This window comes from Suricata suricatta, chromosome 13 (assembly GCF_006229205.1).
Source record: "Suricata suricatta isolate VVHF042 chromosome 13, meerkat_22Aug2017_6uvM2_HiC, whole genome shotgun sequence".
NCBI lineage: Eukaryota > Metazoa > Chordata > Mammalia > Carnivora > Herpestidae > Suricata > Suricata suricatta.
Genome location: NC_043712.1, coordinates 53520940 through 53536843, shown reverse-complemented (window position 1 = coordinate 53536843; position 15904 = coordinate 53520940). Strand labels below are relative to the sequence as shown.

At 36.2% G+C, this 15904-nt stretch overlaps 1 long non-coding RNA gene across 3 annotated transcripts in view; it reads left to right on the top strand.

Moving 5' to 3' along the window:
- The first annotated feature begins 14660 nt into the window (after positions 1-14660).
- LOC115277071 overlaps positions 14661-15904 on the top strand; it is a 58259-nt gene continuing 57015 nt past the window's right edge. For all 3 annotated transcript variants that reach the window (XR_003902208.1, XR_003902206.1, XR_003902207.1), the window contains exon 1: positions 14661-14965. This is a non-coding gene — a long non-coding RNA (uncharacterized LOC115277071). The remainder of the gene's footprint in view (positions 14966-15904) is intronic.

Here is a 15904-nt window from a genome sequence, read left to right as displayed (position 1 = left end):
GTGCTTTGTGAGTTGCCAAGAATTCACCAGGTCTCATTATAGTATTTTTTAATAGTTTATTTTCAAATTGGTTTCCATGAGCTGGACAGAAACATGTAGAAAAATGAAATTAGACCATTTTCTTACATCATTATAGTATTCTAAAATTATTTGTCTATGGATTATCTCACGTAGTACTAATAGTTAAGAAAACCCATTTTGGCGATGCTTCTGGAAAGCAAATGTGGGAACATTTTTGATTAATTATTCCTGGTGGGAAAGTAGGCTATAGTACTGGTTAAACTAACCCATCTTTAATAGTTCTTGGGGTCAAGGTGACATGGGCTGCTAATTTGCAGTAGCAAAAACATACAGATATGGGAGGTGGATCTTGGCCAAGAAATAGAGCCAAAGTTGAAAGCCACAGAAGCCAAATATTTCTAAAGAGTGGCAACCTGAAACTAAAGGATGAAGACTTAGGAAAAAGATAAAAAGAATGAGAAGACACAAAAGTAGAAATTAAATGACTAGGTCATAGGCTTCAATCATAATCAAAGAAAAAGGTACAACGTTCCATTAAATTAGGTTACATTCTATTGTTAAATCAATGGTTCAGCCTGAATTAAAGGAACAGGGTAAAGGAAAGTACTTCTTGATGTTCTATCTGACCAGAACCTGTGTTTTACTAACACCAGAAGTTGTTTTCTATTAACTTCAATTCAGAGTGGTATATAAAACTCTCCCCACAGCAATTTTCCCTGAGAGAAGAAACCACTCTAGACTATTAGCAGTCAGCTTCAGTCACTGGCAAAGAATCACCTCTCTTTAAGTTCCAGAACACATGGGTCTGAACTCTAGCAGTGAGGAACAGAAATAGCCAAAATTACATAAACACAGATGTTGTACTTGAAAAATATGAACTTTAAGCAACTGCAGTCATGGGGAATATCACTCACTGCTTCTACTTGAGGGAGACCATGGATGACAAGAGAAGGGAACCAGGACCTGGAAAGAGGCATTTCCCTTTGCCGTTCTTGGCTAAGCACTGTATCAGTTCCCAAGCAAGAACTCTGGGGTTAATAAGAGATCCATTCTCTGCTCAGATGAGTTTATGATTAATTACTTAATAAAGTGTATAGAGATTGTTCTAAAAAATTAACCCCTTTCATTTCCAAATAATCATTCCATTTTATAAGATCCCCCCACAACATGGTCATGTCAGGTGACTTTAAATAAATGTTAAACTATCAGCTGCCATCAGGATTCTAGAGACCAAACTAGAGAAGCCAAGCAAGACACTTCCCCTGTAGAAAGCATGAACAGTTTCCTTTTCTCTACACATCACGCATACTTCATAGAATTTTCTGAGAGATACCCTTGTTTTCTCTGCTACCGAAAGCCTGGCCCACTGTTAGAAATACTCATTTTTATAATAGTAAAGTGCAATTGAGTCTTAAGCAACTAAGACATCCAGGAAGCAGGCAAGTCTTAAGACTTCTAGACTTTTTAGCCTACCATGTCCAACTGATGACTCTGACTCCAAAAACCAGAGAATTGTAAAGCACTGGATACTCATTTTAAAGATTAAATAACAAAATTAGCAACAGAAAGGAATAGCTTAAATTAGTTTCCATGTATTTATACTATGACATGGTGCAGTAGAATTAGGCAGGTGACTTTTATTCTTGGCTCAGCAACTTGGTGCCTGCGTGGCTTTTGGAGATTCTATGTGATCTCTTTGAGCCTCTCTTTCCTATCTGGTACCTCCCTCCTGTTCCTCACTTAGGATTCTTGACACAGATCTCCTTTCAGTGACCTAAACTCATTGCGTTCTTTCCCACTTCATGGCGTTCTCCTGTGCTGTTTCATCAACCATCAATACTCTTTAGTAGCTAGTCACATGGCTGGTTACTTACCATCTTTCACATCTTCAGTCTTCAAAAAGGCATTCTCTGACCACTGATTCTAGATTATCTCCCCATCTTGTTCAATCTCATAGTACTCTTCGACATTTTCTTTATAAGACATCACAATTTATACTAGTATATTTGTTTTGCTGATTACTTCTCACTAGTTTATCTTCCCAACTACTCACTATCCTTTTAGTGTCCATGAAGACAGGGACTTTATATTGTTCACCTCACACACATTTTGCCCTGTAGTTTCTGGCTCACATGAGTGTTCCTATTTGCTGAACAAAAGAAAATGGCAACTTATTTCCCACACTTGGTTTGAGAGTAAAATAGAAACATTACCAGTAGCCAAAATATTACTATTGATGATTGGAAACTCTGAACAAAGGGAAACATTATCTATAAACATAATAATATGTAATAAATAACATAGTCAATAAATAACAAATAATAAACATATACCTCAAAACACTCTAAAATCCAAAGTTGGTATTATTTTTCTATCTGCCTTCTTACTTTTTAAACCAGATTAGTAATAAAAAGCTAGAAATATATAATATATTGTGCTAAGAAATATTAACTATGGTATTTCACAAGCTATGGATTAGAGCCAGACTTCTGAATCTCTGGTCTTAACTAATAATTGGGTTTTTTTCTAATGAAAATAAACAACTCACTTTGCAAAGATTGAAGTATATTTCATCGGGGCTAAAATACAGAAATGCCACTCTTCTTGCCTCCTTTCAGGAAGCAAAGGTTCTCCACCCACAACGAACAAAAGTTCTGTCTTTACAGAAAAGAAATCCTGATTGAGATCCTCAAATGAGAGACAAATCTATTGTCACTCTATTGACTATAAGAATTGCAGGATTAGCTACTAAATAGCACTTTCTTCCTTGGTCACCTTCTACAAACAAAAGTTAGTCATTTTATCTTTAGGATAAAGAAATTAGTAAAAATAAATGACCATATTTGTTAACAGAGTGATTTTGACATCCTCAGAGAAATAAATATACAATGTAGAACTGGAGATTTTTTTTCCTTTTGCAAAGTGAAAAGAGATGAAATGGATTATTATAAAATCCCTTGATTTATAAATGAGGAAACTAAGTCCCAAGGAATTATGTGAAATTCTAGGTAGGAGCGAGCAACACTCACCACTCAAGTGACCAGGTCCACGTGTCTTTTACTCCCAAAATTTCTTTTCTTCCCCTTGGCCTAGTTTTCCACTAGAATAACTGTTCCCAACTTTCTTACCATTCAGCTTTTGCTCTGGGACCAGATTCTATACCAGATGGTCCAGAGATTGAAGACTAAAATAAATTAAAATCATTCTTGAAAAATTTGCATTGTTTATTTCCATTATTGCTAATAATATGTGCTTGTTTTTTTCCTCCTCACTTACACGCTGTAGAAATGTTCACTTGAAAATAAATTCTCAATCAAGGCTATTCTCCTCTCAGTGTCCAGGAATAAGCAATCTTTGGACACAAAGAGGGAAAGAGTATTCTTATCCCCGTCTGCAGATTTCTCTTTGCCAAGGCCCAAAAGTCAGACAAGAATGAGCTGGTGAGGCCTGGGGCTGTAAACTGAAACTCTTCACCTGGTTCACCGTCTAGATCTAGAAAGAGATTCTTCTACACAAGGCCAAGACTCAAAGAGTAAACCACAAAAAATTCTGGGGCAGGAAGGTATGGAATTGTGACAGAGTTTGTTAATGCTAGTTAGCAGATAGTCCATAAGACATCCTATTTTTTCCCATGTATTTAGAAAGCAGAAGAGAAAGCAGCAGTGATGTGCCATCCAAAAAAAAAAAAAATTCGTGGCCAATGTCAGTGGTATCATGGGAAATTCTGCACCCTGATTTCTAGAATTAAGAAACTAACATTCTCTCAAACTGAGACAGTAACAGGCATGAATAGGCTTCGGTTAATCAGTTAATAGATATGCATTTAAGGCCCACATTGTGGCAGGCCCTGTGCTAGAGACTAGAGACCCAGTGACATCCAGGACAGATGGCTTGTGATCTCCACCTGGGTACTACATGAGGTGCTTTGGATAGCTAGGGCCTTAGAACCTTCCTTTATTAGAACAAGTCCCTTCCTTACATCAATAACTGCCTCTTAATTACCTATTGTGCCCAGGGAACCATATTAGACTTTATAAGAATACAAATACATAGAGACCTCATCCTCAAACAGTAATCAGCATAAGCAGAGAGCCAAGTTCATAGACAGACATAAAATAGTAAATTATTAATGAAAGTAAGTGGCGCCTTTTGGAATTCTGGTATGTTCCATAGCTTGATCTAGATGGTGGTTACACAAGTGTATACAAATGTAAAATGTCATCAAGCTATATACTCAAGATTTGTGTACTATTTTGAGATTTAAAAAAATGCAAGGCCTTATTTGCTTTACATTTACATATATGTCTTCATCAAATTCCAAAAATGATGTGAACCTTCTTACAAAGATAGACATAATTACCAGATTACAAAATAAATAAGGGAGAAAACTGGAAGAAAGAAAAATAAAGACAGGAAATAAAAATAAGAAGCCAGAATTAATACTATTACCCCTCAAATGCATGCCATTCTTACTTGTTTCTTGGTGGGGGGCTGCAATTCTGGCTCTAAGCCTATGAAAAGAGGGAGACATGACTCATGATGACCACAAGATAAAAACAAAACAGCAGCTCAGGAGAATCTAGCTATTCTTGGTTTTGAGGACTGAGAAACATTTTTCCCATGGGTCAACATGGAAAGGACACTGTGAAATATAGCAAACCATGTCCCTAACAACAACCATACAGTAAATTTGATAGCATTTTGTGTTGGGTGGTTTTTTACAAAGTTTTTTTTCATGTGGGCCAATGGTATAATGACAGAGCACAGTTCAATAAAAGCAATTATATAAGGGCCAAAATGATAGAAACCAGGCTTAGAAGTGTCATACAAGTAGAATAGATATTCTCATAGTTTCAAAGCCAGAAGCAGTAATGTGGTCTAGAGAAATTCAGAAAGGCTTCCCAGAGAAGGGGATATTCAACTGGGTCTTGAACAAAGATCAGAAGAGATCAGTTAAGTTGGCAGGAATGAGGAGGTCAATCCTAGTAGTAAAGGACTAATGCAAACCAAGGGGTCAAGGAAGAATGTAACAGGAACATTTAAGGAAATAATTAAGCCATCCTGGTTTATAATGAAAGAGTAAGCAAGACTGCCAGAAAGGTAAGTGGAGGCCAGACATTGGAGGCACCAGAAGTCAGACTAAAAGCTTAATTCTTTATCTTAGAGACAAAGGGTTGAACACTGAAGTATTCCAAGTTTCTGAAAAAAGGAATGTTATGATAAAGCTATTATTTAAGAAGCTATCTGACTATCTGTAGCTGGATAAATTAGAAGTGCAAGAAAAAAATAGTTGGAAAGGTTCTTCTCCAAAAGCCTCTGGACAATAAGTCTGTGATGTACATACTTAGCCTCATTTTACCTGTACACAAAGTTAAAGGATTGGCTTAAGGTAATTGTCCGCAAGGCGACAATGAGGCCACACCCATAACCACCAGTTACTTCCCTCTCCTGGGCCCCTTTAAATTTAGGCTGTGGTTTGAAACAACAACAAAAAGCAGCTAAGGAAACTAGGGAGGAAGTTTTGGATCTTTCTCAAAGCAACATGGAAAAGAAGAGAGAGATGGAAAACAAAATATTTTAGAAGGGAGTGGAAAAAATGACCAGCTTGCAGCACTTAATGCATACCGGGAAGGAATGTTTATGCTTAAAACCTGAGAGCAGGGCTGCCTCCCTGCCCCCACACCCCCCTGAGGCTAGAAAGGAGAGATGTTTCACAGATCTGTATAAAGGGGGCATCGCTCCCTCACATGGCTAGAGCTGCTATTTACAGGGGAACACTCAGGGGCCCCAACTGTCTTTTCTTTTAAGAGAAAGCCTGTCTCCTGCTGTTTCTGGATCCAGTGCCTGCTGACAGCAGTTTGGAGGCACATACCACCCCATGGGCAGCTCCTTCATTCCTTTGCTGTGTTTGCAAAGCTGGCATGCCTCACTGAGCACATTCACTGTTCTATATCTTGCACAAACCCCTCAGATTCCTTTTTGATATGGCTTTGTGTCTCTGTGTGTACTTGAACTTCTGGGCCAATGACCAGGAGCCTCACATTCAGCACCTGAGAAAAGGTTAAATGAAAGCAAAAGCATAAGAACCTCGCTTCTGCCCTGTGCTGGTTGACTAATTGTGTGTGCATGTGTCTGTGGGTGTACGTGCATGTACTTTTTTAGAGAAAAAAAAAAGCTCTTCTTTGGAAATGAGCATGACAAGAGGCTCCACCTGCTGGCCTAGGAAGCTTCCAAAAAGCTGAGACCCATAGTCTCAAACTGGAAATTATACCCACTCCTATCTTCCTGGCCCAGGTTTTCTCATTGGTGGCTTCGAGAGACAATGACACACCATAGTGTTCATGGACATGCTTGATTTCACTGGTTCTCCATCTAGGGAAATGGGCTGTAGGTCAAGTACTTCTGATGCCATGGAAAGGGAACTTGGCTAAGAGTCAAAAAATCTGAATCCCAAGTCTACCATTTGCTTATACAATGACATTGGATAAATGCTTATTTTTCTTGGACTTTTTCTGTTTTGTTTTGTTTTTTTTTTCATCTGTAAATAGGAACTATGGCTCTTTTCCTATTTTAAAGGTTGGTATTGAGACTTGAATAGAAAGCATTAGAGACATGAAGGAATTTGTAACCATAATGCTCTGTGCAAACAAACTGGAGAGTCTTTAGCCTAATGGAGATTTGCTGAGAGGGAAGCTTTCATGTTAGGGTAATTTCTGTGGGGTGTTGGATCTTTGTCAATAAGAGGAGATTTAAAAAATTACAGCCTCAGTGTGACGTGGCTCCTGCCTCATCCTCAGATGATTATACTACTCTGCCTCGGTGAGTTTGGGAGCTGGCGGGAATGAAGGAGCTGGGCTCTTCGCTGATAAGTGCTCTCCTTCTGAACTTTACATCCTGTGGAAGGTAAACGTGGAAAGGGGCTCCATTCTCTTCCATTTATGCATTGGCTCTTTTCCATCCTGCCAGCCACATAGATCTGAGGTCTGGAGGGGAGTCTGGAGATTACATAAGGCAACCCTCACATGTGAAAGATGAACAAAGGGAGAGCAGCCTCGTGTCTCAGGGTCTCACTCAAAGTTACACAGATAGCCAGTGGGCTAAATTCTCGCTCTCACAGATGGCAAGGTCTAAACTTAGCTGAACTTACGAGGCTCTGGGTAGCTCTGAGATAGTTACTCACCTTCCCATGACTTTGTTTACTCATTTAAAAATAGAAATGGAAGACGATCCTACCTTAAAAGGGCTCTAGGGTAGTGTTGGCAGGAGAAGAACATACTTTGCCAATTTATAGCTCTTATAAATGCTTTTAATTATTATCAGTTAATTAGAATTTTAAAAAGCCTGAAATAAAGCCTACATTTTAGGATGGTTTAACATGAATATAATTAGCTTTTCCACATGAATTATATATACATATATACTATGGTAATATAATTTTGTAACACATAAAACATACATTATACACTTATAAAAAGATAAATGAAATAATGTGTATATAATATACTGATGTTTCAGTAATATAGTGTGCTGAGTATACATTAAGTTTTTTTGATTAATAAATTGTATTTTTAAGAGCATCTTTAGCTTATCATTACCACTCAGTCCATAGTTGACACTGGGGTTCTCTTTTCATGTTTTACATTCTATAGATGTGGCCAAGTTTATAATGACACGTATCCATCATTGTACTATCACATAGAATAGTTTCACTGCATTAAAAATCCTCTGGCCTCTGCTCCTTCATCCCTTCCTCCCTGCAATCCCCTGGCAATCACTGATCTGTTTACCATTGCCACAGTTCTTCTTTTCCCAGAATATCATACGGTTGGAATCATATAGCATGTATGTATCCTTTTGAGATTGGTTTTCCTAACGTAGTAACAGGCCTTTAACTTTCCTTCATGTTTTTGCACGAACTCCTTGCTCATTTCTTTTCAGTGCTGACCTGTATTCTATAGAGTGTATGTGCCACAGTTTATACAACCACTAACATATTGAAAGACATCTTGGTCACTTTCAAGTTTTGGAAATTATGAGTAAAGCTACTATAAACATCAAGAGCAGGACTTTTATGGACAAAAGTTTTCAATTCTTTCTTGGTAAATTTTTGATAAGTACCATGGAGTACAATTAAATCCTAGATCTCATAGTAAAACATGTTTAGTTTTGCTAAGAAACTGCTAAACTACCTTTCTCATTGGCCATATCATTTTGCATTCCCATCAGCAATAAATGAGTATTCCTGTTACTCCATCTTCTCATCAGCCGTTGGTGTTGTCAGTATTCTGGAATTTGGCCATTCTCCTAGGTGTGGAGTGTAATCTTATTTTAGTTTGCAATTCCTAATGACATATAATATTGAGTATCTTTGGATATGCTACTTGTCATCTGTTTTATCTTCTCTGATGAGATGTTTGTCCAGGCCCTTTGCCCATTTTTTTCTAGAACTTTGCCTTTTTTAGAACAGTTTTAAGGTGATCAAAAAATTAAGAGGACGACACAGAGATTTCCCATACATTCCTGGTTCATGCACGAGCATTGCCTCCCTCATTATTAACATTCCCGTACCACTGATACATTTGTTACAATTTTATGCATTTACATCGACACATCACAATCATCCAAAGTCCAAAGTTTACATATGGTTCACTCTTTGTGTTGTATATGTTATTGGTTTGCCAAATGTATAATGACATGTATCCATCATTATAGTATCACTGCCCTGTCTTGTTTTAATGCATCTATTCATCCCACCTACCCTGCTCCCCACCTCAGAAACACTTATCTTCTGTCTCTGTAGTTTTACCTTTTCCAGAATGTCATGTAGTTGGAATCTTTTGCCCATTAAAAAAAATATTTTTAATGTTTATTTATTTTTCAGAGAGAGAGTGCACAAGTGGGAGAAGGGTGGAGGGGGGCTCCAGGCTCCAGGCTCCAGGCTCCAAGCTGTCAGCATAGAGCCCTATGCAGGGCTTGAACCCAGGAACTGTGAAATCATGACCTGAGCCGATGTCGAATGTTTAACCGACTGAACCACTCAGGTGCCCCTCTTTCACCCATTTATAAGCAGAGTTATTCATTTTCTTATTGCTGAGCTTTAAGAACTCTTTACATATTTTGCATAACAGTCTCTTATCAAATGTGTCTTTTGCAAATATTTTCTCCCAATCTGTGACTTGCCTTTTCATCCTCTTGACAGTAGTCTTTCACAGAGCAGAAGCTTTAATTTTAATTAAGTTCAGCTTCTCAATTCTTTCCTTTATAGATTGTGTCTTTCTTGGTGTCTCTTAAAATTATTGCTATGCCAAAAGCCATCTAGGTTTTCTCTTATGTTACCTACTAGGAGGCTTATAGTTTTCATTTTACATTTAAGTTTATGATCCATTTTGAGTTAATTTTTATAAAGGGCATAAGGTCTGTGTCAAAATTCTTTTGTTTGTATGTAGATGTCCAATTTTTCCAGGACTTTTTGTTGAAAAGACTATCTTTCCTCCATCATATTGCCTTTGCTCTTTTATCAAAGAACAGTTGATTTTATATAGGTGGGTCTATTTCTTGGCTCTCTATTTTGTTTCATAATCTATTCTTTCATCAACACCATATTGTCTTGATTATTGTATTTCTGTAGTGTGTGTTGAAATGAGGTAGTGTCAGCCCTCTGAGTTTATTTTTCTTCAATATTGAGTTGGCTTTTCTGAGTCTTTTACCGCTCTATAAACTTTATATAATTAATTTGTCAATTTCCACATCATAACTTCCTGGGATTTTGATTGAGATTGCACTGCATATTGATCAAGTTGGGAAAAACTGATACTTTGACAATACTGAGTCTTTCCATTGATAAATATGGAATATTTCTCCATATATTTAGTTCTATGATTTCATTCATCATAGTTGTGTTTTCCCCCTGGATTTTGTACATATTTTGTTAGGTTTATACCCAATTTTTTTAATGCTAATGCAAATGGTAATGTGTTTTTAATTTCAAATTCCACTTGTTAATTGCTGCCATATAGGAGAGTGAATGAATTTTGCGTTTTAACCTTGTATCCTGCAACCTTGCTATAATTGCTTATTAATTCCAAGAGTCTTTGCTTTTGTTTCTCTTTTGGTTTTTTGTTTTTGTTTCTGTTGGGCTTCTTTGTTTTGTTTTGTTTTGTTGTCTATTTGAGATAAATATGTGATCTGAGAACAAAGACAGGTTTATATTTTCCTTTTCAATCTGTATAACATTTATTTTCTTGTCTTATCTTATTTCACTGTCTAGGTCTCAGCACAATCTTGAAACACAGTGGTAAGAGAGGACATCCTTGCCTTGTTCCTGACATTAGCAGGAAAGTTATGAATTTTTCACCATTAAGCATGATGTTAGCTGTAAGTTTGTTTTTGTTGTTATTGTTGTTTGTAGATACACTTTATAAAATTGAGGAATTCACCTTTTATTCCTAATTTGCTGAGAATTTTTACCTTGAAAGGATCAAATCATTTTTCTACATCTATTGATATGATCATGTACTTTTGCACCTATTCATGTGATGGATTGATGGTTTTGAATACGGAACCCCTTTTTATAACTTGTGATAAATTCCACTTGGTCCTGGTGTATAATCAATGTCATACATTGTTGAGTTTGTATAACCTTCTAGGCCTGAAGTTTTCTGCTTTCGAAGGCTATTAATTATTGATTCAACTTTTTTTTTTTAGTAGATACAAGCCTATTCATATAGTCTTTTTCTTCTTTTATGAGTTTTATGCCTCTCAAGGAATTGGTCCACTTCATCTATTTTTTCAAATTTGTGAATACAAATTATCTTTTAATATCCATGGGATCTGTAGTGATGTCTTCTCTTTCATTTCTGGTATTAATAATTTATATCTTTTCTTTATTTCTTAGCCTGGATAGTCTTACCAATTTTCTTTATCTTTTCAGAGAAACAACTTTTGATTTTCCTTTCTTTATTGATTTCCTATTTTTAATTTCATTGAGTTTTGCTCTTATTTTTATAAATTTTATTCTGTTTGCTTTGGATTTAATTTGCTTCTTTTTCAGGTTTTCTGAAATGGAAGCTTAGATTATCAACTTTAGAACTTTTTTCTGTTCTAATGTATGTATCAAATGCTATAAATTTCCTTCTAAGCACTACTTTTATACATCCCACAAATTTTGATGAATTTTTTTATTTTCATTTAATTCAAAATATTTTTAAATTTCTCTTGAGATTTCTTCTTTGACCCATATGTTATTAAGAAACACATTGTTTAATCTCCAAATATTTGGGGATTTTTCCAGCTCTCTTTCTGTTATTTATTTCTAAGTTAATTCCATGGTTGTCTGAAAGCAGACACAGTATGATTTCTCTTCTTTGAAATTTGTTAGGAGGTATTTTATGGCCCAGAATGTGGTCTATCTTGGTGAATGTTCCATGGAGCTTGAGAAAAATGTGTAATCTGCTGCTTTTGGATGAAGTAGTTTATAGATGTTCATTATATCTAGTTGATTGATGGTGCTGTTGATTTCAACTCTGTCCTTAATAATTTTCTGCCTGCTGGATCTATCAATCTCTGTGAGAGGCATGTTAAGATCTCTGTAATAGTGCATTCATCTATTTTTCCTTATTGTTGTATCAGAGGGTTTTTTTTTTTTTTTTTTTTTTTTTTTTTTTTTTTTTTTTTTTTTTTTTTGCTTTTTTGTATTTAGATGCTCTGTTGTTTGGCATATAAACATTAAGAATTGTTACATCTCCTTGGAGTATTGACTCTTTATCATGTAATATCTTTCTTTATCCCTGAAAAATTGCTTTCTCTGAAGTCTGTTCTGTATGAAATTAATAGAATGACTACTGCTTTCTTTTGATCAGTGTTAGCATGGTATATATCTCTCTATCCTTTTATAATTAATATATGTGTCTTTATGCTTATAGAGCTTCTTATAAACAACATATATTTGTGTCTTTGTATTTTTATCTACTCTGGCAACCTCTGGCTTTTAATTGGTGTATTTAGGTACTCCCATTAAAGTGAGTATTGATATAGTTGATTGTTACCAACCGTATTTTTACTGTTTTCTATTTGTTGCCCTTGGTTTTATTCCTATTTTTTTCTATACTTTCTCTGTCATTTGTGATTTTAATTGAGCATATTATGTGAATCCATTTTCTCTTTCTCAGCATATCAATTGTGTGTGTGTGTGTGTGTATACACATATATATAATTATATATATATAATTACACATATATTAACTTTTTTTAGCAATTGTCCCAGAGTTTGCAATATGCATTTACAACTAATCCAAGACCTTGTTCAAATAACATTATACCGCTTCATGAGTAGGGCCATTATTGAAATTTTACCACACTTTACAATGGATCTTTATCTCTTCTTTACATTTTTTATTTTCCACTTTATCCATCAGATGATTTAATGTAGCTTGTAAGTTTTCAGATGGTACTATAATGTTTTGTGAAGAAATGCTACTTTACAAAAGCCCTGTAATACATATGGATCATACTGATGCATACTTAGAGTCAATCTGCACTCTTATCTATCATTGTAGGTGACTCTTCCGTATTGAAAATCCTGCAAGGAACAGCCAGATCTAGATGTTCTCACTTCTTTTTGGGTCTCAAATATCTGTAGATTTCACAGAAAAAGACAAGTTCTTCTCTATTGTATTAATCTTTCAGCATATACTAACTAGGAGAGGACTAAGCTGCCTTTGATGACTTTCTGTCCTGCATACCCCTTTCATCTCTCCCAACCCCTCCCCTTAATCTTTTTTTGTTGGGTGGTCCATCTTACAGCAGGGTCATTCTTGTGCTCATCAGGCTGCTAACTGATCGCTGCTGAAATAGTAACTAAAATGTGAAGTATGGTGTTGATCTGAAGGAGTATGGATTTGAGTCCAATTCTCTCATGTAGTAGTTAGAAAATCATTAAACTTCTCTGCTTCTCAATGTTCTCATCTATAAAATGAAGTCCATGATAAAATCTCATAAGATTGTAATAAATGATTAAATGTTAAGATCAAGCTAATATTCATGAGTCGGTAGCCGCAAGTTTGGGTCTCAATTCCATCTTGAGTTGACAATTCAGACTCTGAACTTCAAATTCTTCTTCAGCAGAGTGGAGAGAACCATACCTATTTCACAGTACTGTTATTATCATAATATAAGATAGCAATGTAAAATGCCTCACTAATAGCTAAACCTGAAGGAATGCTAGTTTCTGTCCAGTTTCTGAGAATTATAGATTTTCAACAATAATGCATTAAAGTGTTGGTCTCATACAAATCATTGCCTTTTAAAGAGAAATTCCAGTGGACCACAACTTTTAGACCCAAAGGTATCAACTACAATGGTAGAAAGGCAGCCAGAGAAGACTGAATTCTGAGGTAGTACTCACAACCTACAAATCAATATTTCATCAACTCTAAAGTATTGCCCTGATTTCCACATATTCCCAGGAGTCATGATCCTCTGTATGTCCAAATATGAAAACATCCATGATTGGGCATGTGTATTTCTAGACATTTCTGGCTGGACAACTATTGCTCATTCATCATAAACTTAGTAGTTTACCACTTTAAAGAAATATAAACAATGATTTCTGCTCCAACCTGGATCACTTGTGCCTCATACTACAGTATTTTCCAAAGCCCATTGCACCTAGTATTTAATCTGTCTTTGCCAATCTATTTATCTTTGTGTCTCTAGCACTAATCACGAATCCTAGCATAAAGTATGTACTCTATTAATAATTGTTAAATGAATAACACACGTGATGAGCACTAAACCTAGTTAAGCACAATGCTTAATTTAATCCTCACAACATTATGAAATGTGTATTACCATTATTAATTTACAAATCAAGATACTGAGGCTCAAAGTGTTGTTGCCTTTTCATATTCCCATGTCATAGCTGGCAGAGGAAGAAATTTAAGCTCAGGTTTGTCTCAGTGATGTCTAGGCAGTAGTAGCAACAGCTCTATGGAAAACAAAAGCCCTGATCTGTGGCACATGCCAATTTCAATGGCATAAGTATCCCACCATGATCAGTTTTTATCTATCAAGGTAACATCAATAGGTTCACAAAGTTTAGCAATAGGCTTGCAAGCTGATATGTGCTGGCTTCAGCACACCCCTAGTTTCACAGCAAAGTGAAACTAGTGTAGGGCATTTTCAATGGAGCTAAGCCTGCTAGCCAGGCTGCTAGTCCTCTCTTGGTGGCTGAAGAGACCACCAATAGCTAGAACATAATCACCCCCTGCAACCTTTGAATATTGGCGACCTCTGTATTCCAGACTGTTTTGTAGCTGGTCATCTCACCAACAAATTCACTCATCAGGAATGTTCTTCCTTCACCAATGCCCGGCTACCTACTTCTGCTTTAGGATATAAATGTAGCAGAATATTTTTAAATGAACAGCCCCCAACTAGGCTAGTTATCTGACTCCCCTCCTTAAAAATATACAAAAAAGAAAATGAGGAAAAACATTCCCTGTTGGGTTTTTTTTTTCAAGAAGGCCTTCTCTGAGTTGTATACTTGTTTTGTGACAGAAATAGCAGCTGATAAGCTGTGTTCATGTACAAATAAAGATGTTATTATGTGAAGCTGCTTATTGTTAGTGTCTTCAGGCAGAAAAAGTGTTTAGAAAACCTCACCGAATCCCCACAGTTTCCTTGGGATTCTCTGGGATGACTTGGAATGCCAGTAGAATCCACACAGGATGATTAGAGGGGAGGCTTTCGGCACTCTTGAAAACTCTGTTATTCTCTCCCTTGGGAAGCTGCTCAAGAACACGTTATATTGGGAGTGCAAAGCCACTAGGTCAATGGAATCATTTCTTTGTGACTTGGGAATTTCTCAGAGCCAGAAATGTTATCCAAGCTTCATCTCTGTGACTGAGGAAAATTGCATCAGCTGCGCATAGGATACCAGATCTCGGTACAGTATCTATTTAAGCAATGCCCTGGATGGCAGATGTTGAAGCATGGTTATTGGGCGCATGTGCTACTGAGTGCACTGAAGCCTGGTTTAGTCTTTCTGACTTACCAGCAAGTTTGAAAAAAAACCATTTGGGAAAATATCATGGCAGAGTAACATGACTGCTAGGAAGAAAAGTGGTGTTACTTCTGTGTTTTTGTGCATATACAAGCTGTGTATATATGGTTCTGTGTGCATAGAGGTCAAACCAAATGAAATTTTCATTCAAATTTCTTTGAATGAAAGAAAACAAACAATGGGTGAAGTGGACTCTTCAGTAGAGGGTCCAGAGACTTTATTCTTGTCCTAGCTCTGTTGCTGTCTAACTCCGTGCCCTGGAATGATTATTTAGCTTTCCTTGTCCTTAATTCTCTTAAATAGAAACATGGGGGTGTGAAATCTATAGTAAGTCACCTTCTGCTTCTTCTTTATTAGTTCCTAGATTCCACAGATAAAATCAAATAATGCTTCCATTTTCAAAAGTGGCTTGAACAAGTCATATTTAAAAGGAAACAAAGCATAGTCAAATAGTAGTGCTTAAAAATGCTATTAATTTAGAATTTAAGCACAACTGCTATGATTTTTTTTTCCTTTGGCCAAGGCTGTATCCATATACACCTGGATAAAAGTGGAAAAAAGATACCAGTCACCCAGATGGCTCTAAGTGTTTGATATCTGTCATCATGCAGGCCAAACACCTGGATAATTGAATTCATTTTCACTTTTTAGCCAGATGTTTTGAAATTATTGAGACATGGCTTAGAATAAGGTAGAACAACAAGGTAGAATAAGCTACAACAAAAGGTGGAAAAAGGAGATGAGAAATTTTTGAGTTGCCCATCTCATGTCAGACACTTTCCCTTGTATTTTATAATTTATCTTCATAAAAATACCATAAGG